We start from the raw sequence: 19,069 nt of genomic DNA on the forward strand, positions 1-19,069 counted from the left end.
AATTACTCTTGTTTGGAAGTAAAGCTGAAAACTATTTGGACTATGTGGACAAAGTGTTTTCTTGCATGAAGTGTAAAAACAGTAGGCCTTGTTTATGATCTTCCTTCTTGTGTGCTAGCTTAAACTACAAGTCTAGTTGTAGTCTGTGGACATACTGCCTTAAAACAGACACAAGATCACATTCTGAAGCATTTGTTCAGAGACTGTTATAATCATTAATGATTAGAGTTGTACTTTATTTTAGCAAGAGTTTTCATCTACTTTCTTTGGATTCCCTTTTTTTACTATTGGTAATGTTGTTGCCATGAGCTTATACCTATTTTGACATCAAAAGAGTGATTCTTTATCTCTTATGTGACTGTCTCCAAGGTTGTACACAGGTCCTGTTGAGGGAAGAATAATATATTTTTATGTATAAAAAGATTTATTGCGCAAGGCTAAAGTTTTGTTTTAGAGAGCTTTTATGTATGTCTGACACATTTCTAAAACATGATCTTCAGTTTCTGTAGCTCTGCAATCTGATATGAGCTTTCTAGCTGTCTCCAGTATTTAAGTTCATCGTAGGTCTGCAGCTCTGCTTTGTTACAAGGACGTTCTTGAAGCTGTCATTTGTATTTTATTCAGGAATAACATTGCTAAAGTTCTTGGTACTTCTCTGTTTTGTGACCCATTGTTATTTGTACATTCTTTTCTCTGTTCTAATTTTAAATCTGTCTGTATTCCAGTTTAGCTGGAGTGTTCAATGTATTCCTTTTTATGTTACTTAGAAGTTTTTATATCTCTTAGCTGCCTGATTTCAGAGAGAGATCAAATGGAACCAGCTGGCTGAGAAATGGATTTCTCCATTTCACCCTTATTTTAGGAAAATGATTTCTTTTATTTCTCCAGCACCCTGATTTGAAACGGAAATTAAGTTCAAAATTTTCTATGGAATTCAGGTTCTGAAAAAATCTTTCAGATGTATCAAGCTAAAAAAACCCCCAAACCCTGATGCCCTTTTAATCATTTATTTAACATTTTATTTGAGATATTCTTAACGACCAACATATTAATGTTTTGGCCCCTTTTAATCTGATTTTGTTTTCACTGCTCAAAAAAGTGGAGAGAAAAGAATAGTACCTTCAGACACGATAAAGTAGAGGAGACTCAAGCCACAGTGTGAGAATATGTAGAGAAAGAAATAAAACTTCTATTGAACATGGCTTTACCAACGCTTCTTTTGATTTAAATTTAAGTTTTGAATAAGGCTAAAAATGGCTTGAAAAGTGCAACAAAAACACTTAGCCTGGCAATATTTCTTTCAGCCAAATAGATTTAAAAACAGTCTTGATATTCTTTCCACGTGACGAAATAGCCTGTCATTGACTGTATTTCAGCCTGTCAAGACTATTTCAAACAATGTATGTAACCTCACTACTTCTGACATGTTACTTGAGTTATATGTTACTTGAGATATATGTTACTTGAGTTGGGGTTGTTCAGCCTAGAGAAGAGAAGGCTTCGGGGAGACCTTATCGCAGCCTATCAGTACTTAAAGGGGGCTTATAAAAAAAGATGGCGGCAACCTTTTTAGCAGGGCCTGTTGCGATAGAACAAGGAGGAATGGCTTTAAACTAAAGGGGGGTAGATACAGACTAGATATAAGGAAGAAATTTTTTGCGCTGAGGGTGGTGAAACACTGGCACAGGTTGCCCAGAGGGGTGGTGGGTGCCCCATCCCTGGAAACATTCCAGGTCAGGTTGGACCGGGCTCTGAGCAAGCTGATCTAGTTGAAGATGTCCCTGCCCACGGCAGGGAGTTGGACTAGATGACCTTTAGAGGTCCCTTCCAACCCAAACTATTCTGCGATTCTATGATTCTATAACATTCATTGTGCACTTTATGACAATATGCATAGTTTAACTCAGATACGTTTTATAATGAATATCATACTGCTCTTCATTGTAGTGTCCAGGCACCTCACAAATCCAAGAGTTTACCTAAAAAGCTTTGTTTTGGGAAAAATTGTTATCCTTGTGTGGCTGGTAACGAATGTGAGAGTCTGTGGCTAGCCCTGCATCATGTCAGCCACCACTGCTGTGCACTCAAAAGCATGACAGCACTTGTGCAAATTGTGTAGCCACAACAGAGTGGTGTTTTGTCTATGCCACGTATTTACCCAATTCTTAGATAGGCTTTTCTAAATGCTTGGGGTCGCCTGCTGCTGCAGCCTGGCTCCCCACAGGTAGGGCTGCATGCTTGAAACATGCCTAAGTTAAATAGTGTCTTGTCTTGCAGAATAAGCCTTCAAACTGTGGCTGGTGGTGCAGCGTGCTTGGCGTGGGTCCCAGGGACGAGCATAAAGGAGAGGGCTGTCTCTCACAACACTCAACAGTATTTCTTTATTAAAAAAAAAAAAAAAAAAAAATCTCCATTTTATACCACAGAATGACTTTCTCAGCTGTAACCATGTACCATGTCCTCAATACAGCTAGTTTTTTGTGCTGCCGTACATCACGGTGGGCTGCGAATTGCTGTGATCTGTTACCGCTACATTTAACACTGCAGTCTTTTAAATCAAATTACTTCTGAGCGGTTATCTTGATTAAAGCACTCGAATGAATAAATAATGCAGTGGATTTAATAGTGAGGGAAGAAATAGATCAAGTGGAGCTGTAATTGTTGAGAGGATACATTTTTCTCACTTTTTGATTTTATGGATTATTTAAAAGAAGTAGCTCTAATCACAATCATTTTTTGTAATGTTTTCATCTAGAATACTAGCATTTACTTTGATCTGTTGCTATTGTACTTAACAGGCAATCCTGATATTTAGCCTACAGTATCTTACCATATTGTATAGACTAATGAAAATTTGCAAGCATTCATTTCCTCTATGTTTTCTCCAGAAAATGAGTGTGAAGTTCAGAACTTCAACTTCGTAGCTCATTGACTGGTTTTGCATGGAGGAAAAGATAAAAATTAAGGTCTCTAATGCTGTACCACCAGTATGTTTTCATCTTCAGTCCCGAGATGTTTCTTTGCAGACGCTCAGAATGTAACAACAAAGATGGGACAAAATCAGAGCATTTCTAAGAATGGCGGTTCAAAGGGGAAAGTAGTCATACCAATTCAGACACATCTGGGGATGGGCATGTTCAGCTAATGAACAAAGGAAGGAAAGCTACAGCTTCTTTGAGTTCTCTCGATGCAGAACTTGGAGTAGACTGTTTCTTGTTGTGCGTGATAAACTGTGCTATTAAAAATACGTGTTCAAACAATACAAGGAAGAGGGTGAGTAACAGGATTTATTGCAGGTTTGTTTTTTTTCCCCAGTCATGTAGTCCTCAATATCTGGTCTTATTTTCCCAACTACTAAGGCAAGGGTCCTCATTCTCCCCTGAAATGAGCAACTTAGAGAATGTCTGTCTTCTGCAGAGATGTGACAGAATGGATAAAAGAAAGGGTATATGCAAAGACCAGAGCCCCCACCCTTATAAATCTGTTCCTTTTGCTAGAGAAAAAAGGATTTTTAAGTGATAATGAACTTTTGAGTGCAACATTAAATTAAAACAAAAAAACCAACCCTCCAACCTGTTCAGCTGCCCCAACCTTATACCGTTTGTTAATTACTCTACTCCCTAGCAGAAAATAACTAACTCCTAAAGATAAACAACATTTTTTATTGAATTTTGCCCTGGCAAACAAAATAGCTCACTTGGAATGCAGTCCTGGGATGAGGATAACTCTTAACAAGAGAAAATTGTACATACTACACAGCAAAGAAGTGAGATAACAGAACATCAGACAGTTAGTACCCTATCAGGCTAACTCACTGACAAGAGCAGGGTGCAACCAAGTAAGATGAAAGCACTAGAGCATGAAACAAGTGAGAAGGGGTTAACGTTGAATTTTGTCCAGTAAAGTCCATCAGTGTGAACTCTAAATAAGATATATAGAGGAATGAAAAGAACATCATGCATAGAGGTGTCAGATGACAGGACTGTTCCCTCAGACTCCAGATCTTTCTCCTGAAAAAATCTAGTCAGTCCTTTCGGCATAGGACATTTGTGGATTGGTGATGTTGGGTGGGAGGTGAAACCAAGCCTGATTCGCTGTAGCAAGAATGTAGATGTGTATATGGCTTTTGTGTGCTGTCATAAAAGAAGAAATCAAATGTTTTGATTTCAAAATCAAATCAAACTTGAATAAAAAGGCCATTTCTTCTGTTATGTCACTCTTGTGATGTAATGTATAATGAATTTTGGATGCCCTGATAGAAACCTGCCTCTGCAGTAGCTCCTCTCTGTTAGTCCAGTGATCTGGCTACTTGACTAAGATGTTGAAGACCCAGGTTTAATGCCCCTCTAGTCCGAGGGCTTTATTTCAACTTTGTCCTGTTTCTCAGGACAGTGCTTTAGGCACTGATCTAGAGCATATGGTAAACTGGATTATTCTCTCATTTATCATAACTGATATTAGAGTCTTTGTATAAACAGTTCAGTATGAGTTGGTGGGCACAAAAACTGTTGTCACTAACCCAGGAGTAGGTTTCATCCTTTGACCTAATGGAGCAGTCCCCAAGGGGAGTTGTGCTCCCATGAGCTGGAGGGGAGGGACCTTCGGTCTGCTCTTCCATGTACTGGATAAATGCCCTAATAGTTGCTGGGGGTGGAGGGTAACAAGGACAGTGACTGTGGGGTTGGTAAAGCCACAGTGGTGGCAGCACAACCGATTTTGTGATCAGCTGTTATGATTAGCCCTTTGCTCTCTGCGAAGATGCCTAAGAGGGGAAGCAAAATGTTTATTCAACAGGGCATGAAAACACTTTCCTTCTCAGCTTTGGTAACGACCATGACATACCCATCTTGAGTGGATCCAAATTCATAGAATCATAGAATCGTAGAATCATTGAGGTTGGAAAAGACCTCTAAGATCATCGAGTCCAACCGTCAACCCAACACCACCATGCCCACTAAACCATGTCCCTAAGCGCCTCATCTACACGTCTTTTAAATACTTCCAGGGATGGGGACTCAACCACTTCCCTGGGCAGCCTGTTCCAATGTTTCACCACTCTTTCATGACCTTTTTAAGCTCATGCAACCATTACACTGGTAACTCCTCTTTGCGTAGGTGGAGCCTGTTCTGGCACATGCCTCTGCTTGGTGGGGGCCTGGGGCAGAAAGGTGTTCCTGTGCTGGATGCTCGTAAATGATCTGAAGACCAGGGAAAATCGATGCACCCTTGGCAAATTATGATTTGGGAGCTCATTATCTCTTTGTGAAACTCATTTTCCAGCCTACTGATTAAGCTTATAAAAGCACAGTTTTAATATGCCTCCTGCTCTGTTTTTAATTCCCTGGCTGACAGTAAAGAAAATTCTGACCAACTCTCAGGACAACTTATACTCTTCTTTTATCTTGATGGCATATCGATTCTGCTGAACATTCCTTCTGCAAAATAATGAACGTGTATCTTAAATCCAGTTCATAGAGGTTGTGTAGTGAGCTTTTTTTCTTCCTAGGGGCAGTTTGCTGTTTTTGTATTCTGATAGCAGGTACAACCTAGGAAGAATGGGTCAAGGCTCTTCTGTGGAAAAATCTTTCTGATCTCTGTCACTCTTTCTCTCTCCTTGATTAGAGTTTCCTGTCTCCTAATGGTCTTATTGTTTTGAAGTTTTAATCTTGTATTAAATCATAAAAAATTGTCCTAGTAACCAAAACAGTGGCTGTATTTACCTAGGAAAAAGCTCATGGAAAGTGGTCTTGGAAATCTGTCTGAGGCCTGAATAAACATGGGAAGCTCTGCGTTTATTGCACTAGCTCTGCACTTCCTTACTTTCTTCTTGAATAAAAGTATCTCTAAAAAACCCCCAAATCCCACAAATAAGACCTCAAAAGAAGCTTCTAGTGCAATGTAATCCAAGCTCTAAAACTGAAAAACCCTCTTACACCAAAGGAGGGGGGGGAGCCCAGTTGGCTTAGGGAACTTCACTGGTGTATTAAAGTACATTAAACTCGCATCCTACCTTACGCGGGGACCTCTTTCCTCCTTGGGGAAGCCCCAGGGTGTGGGTGCACACGTGGTCTGCAGCAGTGCTTGCTCGGGCAAGCCCCTTTGCTTCAGTTCCCTTTGGGCTCTTACTGAACATGAGCAGCAGCTGGGACTATCTGCATGTAACTTTTCACCATTGTGAGCAGGGCCCGAGTCTCTGAAAAGGAAGTAAAGGCTTCAGGATTCGTCCCTAGAATAATGGCAAATTCAGGCCTATTTCTTTCCAATGCAAGCTAAATGACTTGTATTTTTCAAACAAATAATTATTGCCTCACTCACCCTACATTCTGGAGGCTAACAGGCTCCCAATCATATGAATGAGGTAATCTTTCAGCAACTTAACACTAAACTTGAGAACAGATGAAATAAGGAAACCACTTAGAGGAGAATAACCTCTCTGTGATGGCCCTTTCTCAGAAATACAAGATTTGCTGTTCAGCACCAGCAAGCGTGTAGGGAACCAGCTGAATGGGAGAATCTGTCCACTCCTCTAAGTGCTTAATGGGACACTTATTTTCTTTTGCTAAAGAAAGGCTGGTGACATCTGCATTTAGTTGAAGAAGCTAATGGCAGAGGGAGACAAGGAAAAGCTCTGCTGTAAAGCAAAAGAACGAGATTAATGTTGCTTTCAGGTTGAAAACATCCTCTCTTTCTCATCTGAAAATCTGCAGGCCTCAGTAGAAGAAAAATGCTTAAAGTACTGAAAGTTTTTAAGTGTAAGCTGGTTGTTAAAGGAAAGGAATAGGGACTGTAGGTTTGATGAGGAGGTGGGAATGGGTTCAAAAAGGAATGTATCTCATTAAAGATAGGAGTATGTAATGTTTAGGGTTCATCTAATGCTAATAAAGTATATGTATATTTGGAAATGGAGGTCTTAAAAACAAACTTTGCATATTGTGTTTGGACAATATAACTTTCTATGAAGATAAGATGGCAAGTGGTAACAAAGTGATTTTTACTTTTTTTAGATTTGGGGGAAAATAAAAATTCTCTGTATAATCCAAGAGAAAGCTTAATTCCAGATTTATTTTCACACCAGGTTGTCAGGTCTGTTATGGTCAACACGAAAACTCTTTTTCAAAACACCCCCAGGTGAGCTGAAGCTTATCTATGATACTAGATGTAGATTCTGCTAGTAGGGGCTTAAACATCTAAAACCAAAAAGCAGACAAATTGAGAAACAAAGAGGAATTTTAAAGCAACAAATGAACTGTTTTTAATGCTGTTCTAAAGCACTGGGAGAATATATTTGTTACCACCAAGCAGGCAGATTTCCATAAAGCTAGAGAAGCTAAAGGAGTCTTGTGTGTGTTTTTTAATCCAATTTGCAATTTGTTACCACAGCCATTTCTCATTCAAGTTTACCTCTGCTAATATTGAAACATGTTGGTCCTTTGATGTATGCTGTTGTGTGCTAGTATGACTAACAGGGATTTATATATCCCAGTTCTATGGTCTGTACCCAGATGAAACTGATGCCGGGGTTATTTACAATCTGTTCAGGTCACGTTTTTGCTGTTGGTAAAACTCTGCATAAACTGGATTTGGGTTCTGTGTGATGTTTCAGTGCAAGTATAATTTCATGATCGTTTTTCTCACTTGTACTCCCTGTTCTGCTAACAGTTTGCATTAGAAAGATTTAAATTACAATTGCTTTGGCAAGATAGAAAGTGAACTAGTCGGTTCTGAGGTTGGATACTGTTCTGTTATTTAAAACTGGTGCACACTCTCTCTAGAAGCCAATAATGTAAATAGCCATGACAATTTTTAAGCCATGTGTTTGTGTGAGTATATTTGCTTATAACTAAGGAGGAATTTCTCATGCAGTAGTGATTTTTTTTTTTTTTTTTTTTTTTTTTTCCCCCTTGTGGCTACAGCACATACTGACTTTAGGTATAGTAAGAATGATATAAGTTGTTAATCTACATTAGCTGGGTTCTGAATTAAATCTGATCTTTCAGAAAAGAAACCTGGGTAGTAGTGTGAATTGCTTATACCAAGGGGCTTAATGTGGGCTTAATACTGAGAAATGGCTAGAACAGCAAAAGTGTGGGGGTTTTAAAATGCCGATAAATAGGGGTATGAGAAACACAAAGCAACTGGAGAAGGGGTGGGGGAGTGTTTAGGGGCTTCCAAAATTTCATTGTAAGAAGAACTGAAAGTACTAGTGTAGGCCTGGTTGGAAAAGAGGCAGATGAGAGGGGACATAATAGCTGTATATGGATGACGATGATGTCTAGAGAGGAAATCCATGAGATCCATCCCAAATATAAGCTTATATATGCCAATATATGTCCCAAATATAAGCCAACTTCTGTCAGGTTATTCTGTGGGAAAGGTTTGCTTGTTTGTGTTTTGTCAGCTGAGGTTGTGCTTTTAGGCATCCTTTTTTTTTTTTCCTGACCTTTTTTGAAACATTTGATGTTGAAGTATATTCTAGACAAGGCATATGGCGAGATAAACTACTTGTCCAATAACGTATAAGACTTCCTCTGTTCCTAAACAATGGCGATGCGCTTTGGTTGAATTGTTCCCTTAGAAGGCCATTTAGGCTGCAGAATTCATTTCATGGACCCTCTGGCAATCGCTGTGCACCTTCAGAACTCATTCCCAAAAAGGCAGAGTCCCTCTTAAGAGAGAAAAGCGTTTCACTTTTGAACTGAGCATGGGAATTCCATGCGACTTATAAAATTGAAGAATACTTTGTTTTGAAATAGCCTTATTTCTCCTCTGTGCTTCAAAAAGCTAGCAATCTAGCTGAGCTTAATGGAATTTCACATTAATGGTGAAGTTCTGATATTGGCTTAAATTTGGTAAAAGCAAGTCTAGGATATCTCCAGAGCTCTGTACAAGGGGATAACAGTGATAAAAACATAAGGAAAAATTCTTTTTTTTTTTTTTTTTCTGGTTAATAATAAATGATAATCTTGTCTATCTTTTTTAATTAAGAGAAATGCAAGTCTGGCAAACTCTGAAGTTATATCATGGGCAAATCAGCAGTAGAATTTGGCTTGCATTATGGACTGGTTAATAATCTTTGAATTTTCCCTTTTAGTTGGAATTTGTTCTCTTCTACTGAGTTTTTCGGTCCTCTTGCAGCTACTCTTGTCTCCTCGCAGGTATTTAGATATCAGCAGCAAATTGTGGGTGAGTGGGGGCTTTCCAAATCCTGGAGGAGAGGGGAGGAGAAATGCTTTTGCTTATGCATTGTGTCTTTCTATATGGAAAAAGAAATCTCCTTAGATGCTAATTGCTGAAACTTGTAATCAGACTGTGTCCAGAACTCCTCTAAAATTAGTGTTTAGAAGAATCAGCTTGTCTGATCTCAAATAATACACAAAATAGTGAGACAGGCAGAGGGATTTTGGGATGGAGACAGATTTTGAATTTGGAAATGAGCAAGATGCCTTTTAGTCATAATGAGGTACAGTTGGAAAGCTCTTTATGTGATATATTCATAGCATTGTAGTCTTATATTTGTTCTGGCCAGAATAACTGTTTGAAATTATACTGAAAGCTTGCAAAACTATTCAATATTATACAGAGTGAAAATAATTTCCTTATGAATAAACTTTGTAAGATTAGAGAATCAAATAGTTGGGGGCACATTCCTTCAAGGATTAATGGTGAAATACTCAGGTTTGTTTTATTTTTCCATGTTAATGAATTTGGGGGTTTCTTTTTATTTTAAATGTAAAGAGTAGCTAAATAACACATTATATAGCAGTGGAATTACTGAATTCTCTATTATTTATAGAGAACTTTAAACAGAACCTTGGATTTCATGGGTGCATGTAGCATATCCTTCAGGTCACTTATAAGTACAGTGTGATAGCAGTGAAGTGCCTGTTCCTACTAAGTACAGAGATTTGTTGATTGATTGGACTCGATGATCTTAGAGGTCTTTTCCAATCTCAATGATTCTATGATTCTATAAATAAGAGCAGTTAATTACTGATTGAACATGTTGGGGCTGTTTTCCTCCTTGCCTATGGAGTTTTAATAGATTGAGGGGGGCACAGCCACCACTCCTCTGTGCGTAGCTGCTGAGATGGCCAGCTTCTTGGATGAGTCTCAGGTTATAAGGACCTGGCCTGCAGCCTGGTGTTTTGTCTCTTTTATTTACTGAAAAGCATAGTCTGCAGCAAGAGAAAGATGGGATGACAGCTGGGATGCTGGGATGCTGGGCCAGGATTTCGTTGTGTGTATATCCCTATGGACGGACGAAACCCAAATGTTGCAGAAGATGTACTTGCTGTCAGTGGAAACGGAGAGAAATTGCACACAGTGTCTTAAGATGATTTGATGTTTTTAATAATCTCATCTGAAGACCAAAAGGCAAGGGATGACTTGATATTATAAGTGTCTTAAAAAATAATAAAATAAAATAAATCGAGATTCCCATTTTGGAAACCTACTCCGGGGTAGATTGTGCTTTAAACACTCTTGTTTGTGAAACTGATATTATGCTGAGATATTTCACTGTGGATTTGTGTGATGAGGTATCAAACCTGTCTAAACACTTAATATGAAGTAAAAGACTGGAACGTGTCATTGCTGCATGTCTCTTGGTTTATCTTTTTATTAGTTTAAGGCTGCCCTAGTCCAGACTGTATTACATTAATCACATTATAATGTTGGATTTAGTTTTTGAGTCCTTACCCAGCCAAAAGCATCATTAATATCATAGGGTATGTGCCTGAATAAAGGGCTAGAAATTTGCAGAGGTAAAGAGCCCTTTGGTGCCTGATGACTTCAAGGGATGACTCTTATAGACTGGATCTTTTCTAGAGCAAAACTCCTGCTGGGAACAGCAAAAGCTCTGGCTGCCTAAGTAAAGGGTCAGTGCTGGGCTCTCTTTGCTGGGTCTGGAGTGGCCGTGTGGGGTCTGCCATTCCCTGGTGCAGAGCACAAGGTTTGTGTGTGCAGGGGCTACCCCCTTTCAGGACTGGGAGGCAGGTGAAATGAATCTTCCTCAGCTCTGCTGGAGCTATGCGCAGTGCCGCTGGGTGACGAGGCTGCTGATCTCCCATGTGTGAAGGTGACTGGCAGGGGGTAGCTCAGGAAAGGGCAGGGGAGCATCCCACTGCCTCCGGATAAACCAAGAGCAGGCAGGGGACATGCAGACCCATGAGCCCTCTGGGGTTCCTCTAGGAGCTCCTTCACCAAGGCCTGTGCCTCTGCAGGGTGCTTCAGTGTTAAAAGGGAAATCTGCTTTCTTCTGTCAGTGCCCTGACATGGTAGAACCATGAGGAGGAGGGGGGGGGTCAGTGCCACGGCTGCTCTTTGGGGCCTGCCCGGGTTACCATGAATGTGTACAGTGTGCTCTGCAGCACTTTGATGTTTTAAGAGGAGCTGACTGAAGTGAATGCATGGTAGAGGCAGGGCTTTTCTGTTCTAAAAACTGCCCTGAGCCCCAACAAATCCAGGCACCTCAAAGCTCGCTTTATGGTGCCAAAGCCTATAAACTACTGTTTTCCCTGGCCAAAGGTGTAACGAAAGCTTCCAGGCATAGATGTTTGCAATAGAAGCTGAAGGGAGGGGGCGAAAGGAGGCAGGAGGAAGGAAAAAAACTAACGCAACAAAAGGGAGTTAAACACCTCCCCCCAATCTCCCTCCAAATTCCAGAGATAGGGGAGTAGATATTATGAAGCAGGTTCGGTTTCTAGCAGCTTGATCTTTGCCTTTGTGTGCGCTTGCCTTTGTGTGCATTGATGTCCTGTTGGTAATTATCATTCTGTTGACACCTGTATTCATGATGACACCCCTATATCACATTTTCATCACAGCGTGAAATGTCGTTCTTTTTGCTTTTGTTTTGTTTAGTACTGTGAATTTAGCCCAGAATTGAAAAAAATAGACACTTCTCACAGCACACAACGGGACATTGATAACCTTGCAGCTTAGTTACTGATCTTATCTCAGTGCTTCCATCTCTCTCCTTCCTCCCACCCCGCTTTTTAAGCAGACAAGGTTTTCCCTCAACAAGCTGATGACAGAATAATTTCTCCAGGTTGATTGTTTGCCCCACATGGTCCTCTGGAGATCTTCATACAAGTGGAGAGAAGCAGATCAAAAGGCTGCAAGAAAAAAAGAGGCAGAGGATTGAAAAAAGCCACCATAAAGATCCTGCTCAGGTTTCAGTCTGATGATGAACAGACTTGTAAAGTATTCTGAGACCTGTCAAATTTTCCCATCTAAAATCCAGACCTATTTTAAAAAGAATTTTCATAATGAGTGTCTCTTTTTCCCCATCCACAGGCTCAGAGTATTTTCTGAAAAAGTTCTGCAGGGCAGAGGAGTGGAACACTTGATCACATGCAGGAGCACAGGATAGATGGAGTACAGCTGACTCAACAGCTACAGGGGATTTGGGTAAGTGTCCACCATGTCAGCCAACTAGAACTTACTAAAATATTGGTAATGTCAAATTATTCGTTACTCTTTAAAGAAAATTCTCATCTTGTCACCTGTCAGACAAATTTAACCTCACTGGGAAATCTCAGTGGGAGTTTGCCGGGGAAGAAGTATGCAGGGAATAACTAGTGAAAACAGGAAGGCAAATGAGCATCCAACCGTGAAAAGAGGTGAAATTTTTTTTTCGCAACTTAGCTTTTACCTAAAGGTACCCAGGCCAGACTCACGCTATTAATGTGGGGGGAGGAAGGTTGCAAACCCGTTGCAGTGCTGAGGCTATCAATGTGTGTCAAACCCACTCATGTTGCTTTCAGGAGGGAAACAATCAATTGCTTGAAGGAGACAATGTTATCCAACTTGTGGTGTCAGTCAGCCTGTTCCCACAATCATTGCATTGATGGAGGAAAATTTTGATAAGCGAGACTTCTTATCTGGCTCCACTGCAATCAAATGACATGGGTTCGCTGATTGGAAATTACATTGTCTCCGGTCACAAAGGTCACTGGACTTGATAATTGCACCACCTTTGTTTATTTTTAAAGTAGTAATAATGACAATATATTCTTGAATGAAGATAGTGGGGATTTGAAACCAAGTCTTTGGTTAAGCTGATGAACTGATACAGTCCAAATTGACATATTTACTGTAATTGCTTTGTGTACTGTGAGAGGAAACTTTATCATGGTCTAAGAGCAGCAGAAGATAGGATTGTTGGCGCTGCTTGCATGCTCTTGATCAAAGAATACATCACAAAATGACATTTTGTTTTCTTTCAGCTGTGTCTTGAGCAGTACCCCTCAGGCTTGTTTTAGGGGTTGGCTTGAAAATTACTTCAAACCTTGTTTTAAGTCCAAAATGGCTATGAAAGGGACTTGAAACATGGTGAAAGAAATATCCATAAGTGAATCTTTTCTATTTCACAACAGAAATAATTATTCTTTTTCTTTTTAAATACAAATCTGGGAACAGAGTTTATGAAATCTGTGGTATTGCATACTTGCTTAGACCAAGATATTAGCAGCATTATTTACTGTGAATTTGTTTAACTTTTAGGGATTAGATAAGGCTGTACTGTACTGCAGCAGCATTCTACAACTTTACTGCTTAATTTCTGTTCCTAAAAGTAAGGAAATTGAAGTCATCGTGATGGCATAAACTGTTGCTGCTTTTTGTCCGGGAAGTCTTGTTTTACTGGTAACTTTTCAAGCTGCAAACAGATGGCAGCAGTATAATCTACTTGATGCTAGTGACATCAAGCATTATTTACTGAAGATTTATATTTATATTGCTCTTTTCAAAAGCGTAAAAAGAGTAATTAAGTAGAATGATACTCATTTAGATCTTTATCTGCCCATGTGACTGCAGGGCTCTGGGGGCAGGCAATAGGATTAAGAGCATCTCATCACTAGATCAGTGTGTTTGAATCCAGACCATGGTTAGAGGCGACTGAAGGCCATTAGCATGTGATGACTCTTCAGTGGCCTATATCGAATGATTTGATAGTCTCTGTAAATTTGCTAGCCGATGGAACCCCCATAATGATCAGTGGTCTGAGAAGAAAATCTGTAGACTGAATGTGCATGTGTTGAGAATATATTTCAGTCTAGGAACCACCTCTTCATTCCAGGATTTAGGGACACTTTTTGTACACTCCCCATACAGGGGACTTGATGTGACTGTTGCTTTTGTGTTTCAGTCCAAGATGATCCTGGACTCGCTTTAGTCTCTCAGTGATTTTCAAATTGCAATGTCTCCACTAAAAGTGAAAGAGGAACATAGCGTAAAACAGGTGCAAGAGAGCAAAATCGGCCCATTTTTTCTCAGTATTGGATTAATTAGCCAATGTCTTAATTAGCCAATGTCTTAAAAACACTGTGGTAGTGTTCATTACACATCCTTCTATATCTAAAAGCCAGTCTGTAGGTGGGTGCGGCACGGCTGGTGGTTACCTGATAGTCCTTGTTTTGTAATTGGGTGGTTTTAACTGTTAACTACAGATTTTTTTCTCTTGTTGATAATATTTTGTAGCTGAAGTGAGAAGTGGAAAATCCAAAATTATTTTTATTTTAGTTTTATGATGCAAGTCAGATATGCAGTGACTTTAATAGGAAATCTGTCTGTTTTCAGTAGGTTTATATTCTTGGCATTTCATGTTGAATCCACTGAAGTTGCACTAAAGAATCTAACCTCTAACACACAAGATTAGAGAAATTTATACCTAAGTGCAAAAAGTAAAATTATGTGGGTTTTAATGATTAGAAGGAGATCTTGCTTTGTCAAGAACCTCCAAATTTGGGCTAAAATTATCTTTTCGGATCACGGCAATAGTCTCCAAATCTTATAGTGAATTTCCTTTCTTTTTTCTCAGGTCTTTTGCTGATGTCAAAGTTTTTCTGATGCAGTAGCCAATATGAAGAGTGTGAAAGTGAGAGGAGAATTTGTCCAAAATTCTTTAATTCAGGCCCAAAGCTTTGACCATAAATCACTTCCTTCAGGCCCGTTTTCCTCTCAGATCTGCTCTCGCTGACAACATTCTGCACTTCGTATCTGCGTGAATGTCCTGTGGGAAACAGTGGTTAATTCATGCAAGTCGGAAGAACAGAATAGAAATCTGTCTTTCCTGTGAGGCTCAGAAGATGTGAATTTGTGCATTTTTATATCTGGAACTTTAAGCTGATTTGTGTTGTCACATTTTATTGAGGTATCTGTGAACCGTGTAGTTGGAAATATCACTGGCTGGACGGCCGGGCCCAGAGAGTTGTGGTGAATGGAGTTCAATCCAGTTGGCGGCCGGTCACGAGCGGTGTTCCCCAGGGCTCAGTTTTGGGGCCGGTCTTGTTCAATATCTTTATCGATGATCTGGACGAGGGGATCGAGTGCACCCTCAGTGGGTTTGCAGACGACACCAAGTTGGGCGGGAGTGTTGATCTGCTCGAGGGTAGGAAGGCTCTGCAGAGGGATCTGGACAGGCTGCATCGATGGGCCGAGGCCAATTGTATGAGGTTCAACAAGGCCAAGTGCCGGGTCCTGCACTTCAGCCACAACAACCCCATGCAATGCTACAGGCTTGGGGAAGAGTGGCTGGAAAGCTGCCTGGCGGAAAAGGACCTGGGGGTGCTGGTTGACAGCCGGCTGAACATGAGCCGGCAGTGTGCCCAGGTGGCCAAGAAGGCCAATGGCATCCTGGCCTGTATCAGAAATAGTGTGGCCAGCAGGAGTAGGGAAGTGATCGTGCCCCTCTACTCGGCTCTGGTGAGGCCGCACCTCGAATACTGTGTTCAGTTTTGGGCCCCTCACTACAAGAAGGACATTGAGGTGCTGGAGCGTGTCCAGAGAAGGGCAACGAGGCTGGTGAGGGGTCTGGAGAACAAGTCTTATGAGGAGCGGCTGAGGGAACTGGGGTTGTTTAGCCTGGAGAAAAGGAGGCTCAGGGGAGACCTTATCGCTCTCTACAACTACCTGAAAGGAGGTTGTAGCGAGGTGGGTGTCGGTCTCTTCTCCCAAGTAACTAGCGATAGGACGAGAGGAAATGGCCTCAAGTTGTGCCAGGGGAGGTTTAGATTGGACGTGAGGAAAAACTTCTTTACTGAAAGAGTGGTTAAACATTGGAACAGGCTGCCCAGGGAAGTGGTTGAGTCCCCATCCCTGGAAGTATTTAAAAGACATGTAGATGAGGCGCTTAGGGACATGGTTTAGTGGGCATGGTGGTGTTGGGTTGACGGTTGGACTCGATGATCTTAGAGGTCTTTTCCAACCTTAATGATTCTATGATTCTATGATTTCAAACATAAACTTAAAATTTTTAAATTATCTATCAGATATGTATTTAGGTACTTTCATTGTATGATATGATGGGCATGATTTGGAAAACACTAGCATTTCCTTAGGTTGTTAAAATAAATGTCTGGAAGAGTTTTGGCAATATTTTCTGTGCAATGCAGGAAGAAAGATCTAAATATCCTATTGAAGTAATCTTTGTGGGACAGCAAAGCAAGTATTCTGGCAATATTTAAAGTAAAATCGAACTGTTCCATCACTAAGCATAATTACAGTAAAAATAATATGGAACAGGATGGGGGGAAGGTAGCGCATTTGAAGAATATTAGTATTTCACTAGTGGATGTAGGAAAAACTAGAATAATTCTGATATTTAGCAGAGAATAGCAGGTAAACAGTTTACTCCATGACTTCAACAGTCTTCAGTGAATAAGTTTAAATAGATCTAGTAAGCCAAGATCTCTGGCTTGTTCAACAAAAATAGTTGTTCTGTTTTTTATGCTTTAATAACTGTATTTCCCTAATAGTCTGTCTCCTTGGAAGAAGGTATTATGCTATTTTGTATAAATCTCTTTATTTATAGTCATATTCTTCATTTGATCACTTTTTCTCTTTTTGCCTTGTAAATATGCAGTTAACAGTTTCTCTTCAGACTGGATTAAAAAAATCCTAGTGCATCCAAGGATTTGTTGTAACAATGAAGAAAGACACCTATACTAAAGTACAGTGTTTAAAAGATTATTATGAATGTTTCGAAGTGTTAAAATGCAGAGATATCTTTTTTTTTTTTTAACAGCTTAATGGCAGTATGGTACACCGATTAAATTTCCCTAGTCTTTAGGCAGGCAAAAAAACAGTCTCAGCTGGAGTTTTGCCTATCCAAGGCTATGAGATGAAGCTCCAGATGGACCTATGCTAGTGCGTATCTCCTTAAGCACACCTTTTGCTGATTTTATAGGTTGAAGAGCACTGCACGGCTGTAAGGCTTCTGTTATTTACCCAACATACACATTTAATTCTCACTACCAGTAATAAAATTCACAAAAAAAAAAAGACTGAGCTGTGTCTCTGGGAACCAAATCTAGATTTTCAGCCTCTTGGTGTTCAGCAGGGTTTAGAATGGTTATTTCATTTCAATTCGTAAGCAAACTATGGATTGCTTCCATATAAATATTTTATGGTCTTGAATTTCAGTTGCTCATGTAGCGTGCTGGTCAAAATTTGAAGTTTTTCAGATTAAAGTCTAGTGATTTTGGTGTGGCTTCCTTTTGTGGAAAATTAATGTCTCTTTCTCAGTCCCTTTGGCTTTTTTATCCTGTGAAAGAGGTTATTGTAAAAGGACTGGAAAATAAAACAGAATTTTTTTAACTTTAGAACCAAAGCAAAAGCTTTTTATATATTTTTTTAAAAAACTGTCCAGAAATTTGTTCCCCAGTCTCATTTTCCTCGGACATTGTAGGCACCTGCTTGATTAACAAAACATCTTGGCATTTGAGACTAGCTATGATTTAGTCTTCATCAGGTAAAGCTCCTGTTTGGTTCTGGAGGTCGTTTGATGAAGGAGGGGCTCCAAGCCCTGACCCAACATTTAATTACAAAGCTGATGTAGTATGGAGCTAATCCAGGACTCTTGTTTTTAAATCTCAAGAATTGAGTGGAAATACATGACTAGCAAATAAACACGGGTCATTCTATGACCAAATAATTGATACTGAAGGCAACTCTGTGTCTAACTACGTGTGTGTGTTTAATGCGTGGTCTTTCTTGCGCAGTCCACAGCTGCTCTTTGTGTTCTGAATAGCTGAGAGAGAGAGACAGAGAGAGAGATTAGTTTACCTTTTTAAAACAAAACTATTTTCCCATTTTTGTGGGGAAAAAAAAAATTAGCTGTTTTTGTACATTCTAGGGTACACTGCTCCCTGGTGTTCTTAGTTTTATTATTTCCTCATATATGTTAAATTATAACATTTGTTGTATTTCTGTGGTGTGTGCCCTCAAATACTGTAATTTTGGGAACATACAGTCTGTTCATGGGTTTAGCTCTGTCATCAGCTTTAGTCCTCTGTTTAGGAAACTGCTGACCTTTAAGATATATATGTGTGCCTCTGTGTATATATTTGTCACGTATGTATGTGTGTGTGCGTGTCTGCATATATATATTTTTTCAGCTTTGCAGGTTTTGCTTGGTGTCAGAAATGGGATGGCACTATGGAGTCTGAAATCGGAGAAATCTGTAGGAAAAGAAATGCTGTGTTTCAAAGTCTCAGCACCAAAGATTATCCACAAGCAGAGGGAAATTTTATAGTTGAAACGTGTTTTAAAGTTCTTCGCAACTCAGGTGCCCTTTTTTCTGTAACAATCCTTTTGAAAAAAGGGAATTTCACCATTTGGTAGGCTTGTCTTCAAAACAGATACTGTAAAGATCCAAGTCCTATTTTATCTGCATCAAAAGAGCCAAGGAGATAAAGAAGTGGAAGGCAATAGTGAAAATGTGTGCTGGATAACTCGTTACAATGGGATGTACAAGTTAAAAGAGAAAGTTCCACTGAAAAACTTGGTATTCTTCTGGTTTTGTTCACCAGGTTACTTTTCAGTGAGGGCAGATGATCTAGTACATGTCTAGAAGCAAAGCGGTTCTGGAAGACCTGACAGTGGTACAGTTAACGCATTTCACAACTATTCATAACTTAAGTGCAGATGCAGAAGCAGGTGTGGCAGCAAGACGAATGTAAACCAAAAAGACAAGGAACTATTTTGTCATGAGATGACTGAGAAGTACTCATTGAACTATATAATTATAATTTGAAAATATTTTTATGAGTAAAAGTAATAACGTTTC

General features: G+C 39.8%; 1 protein-coding gene across 2 annotated transcripts in view; it reads left to right on the forward strand.

Moving 5' to 3' along the window:
* Positions 1–19,069, forward strand: part of ZPLD1 (zona pellucida like domain containing 1) — a 70,366-nt gene that overhangs the window by 20,763 nt on the left and 30,534 nt on the right. For both annotated transcript variants that reach the window (XM_076328844.1, XM_076328843.1), the window contains exon 2: positions 12,298–12,411. The gene's annotated coding sequence lies outside the window, so the exon portion shown is untranslated. The remainder of the gene's footprint in view (positions 1–12,297; positions 12,412–19,069) is intronic.

This window comes from Aptenodytes patagonicus, chromosome 1 (genome assembly GCF_965638725.1).
Source record: "Aptenodytes patagonicus chromosome 1, bAptPat1.pri.cur, whole genome shotgun sequence".
In the NCBI taxonomy this organism is placed as follows: domain Eukaryota; kingdom Metazoa; phylum Chordata; class Aves; order Sphenisciformes; family Spheniscidae; genus Aptenodytes; species Aptenodytes patagonicus.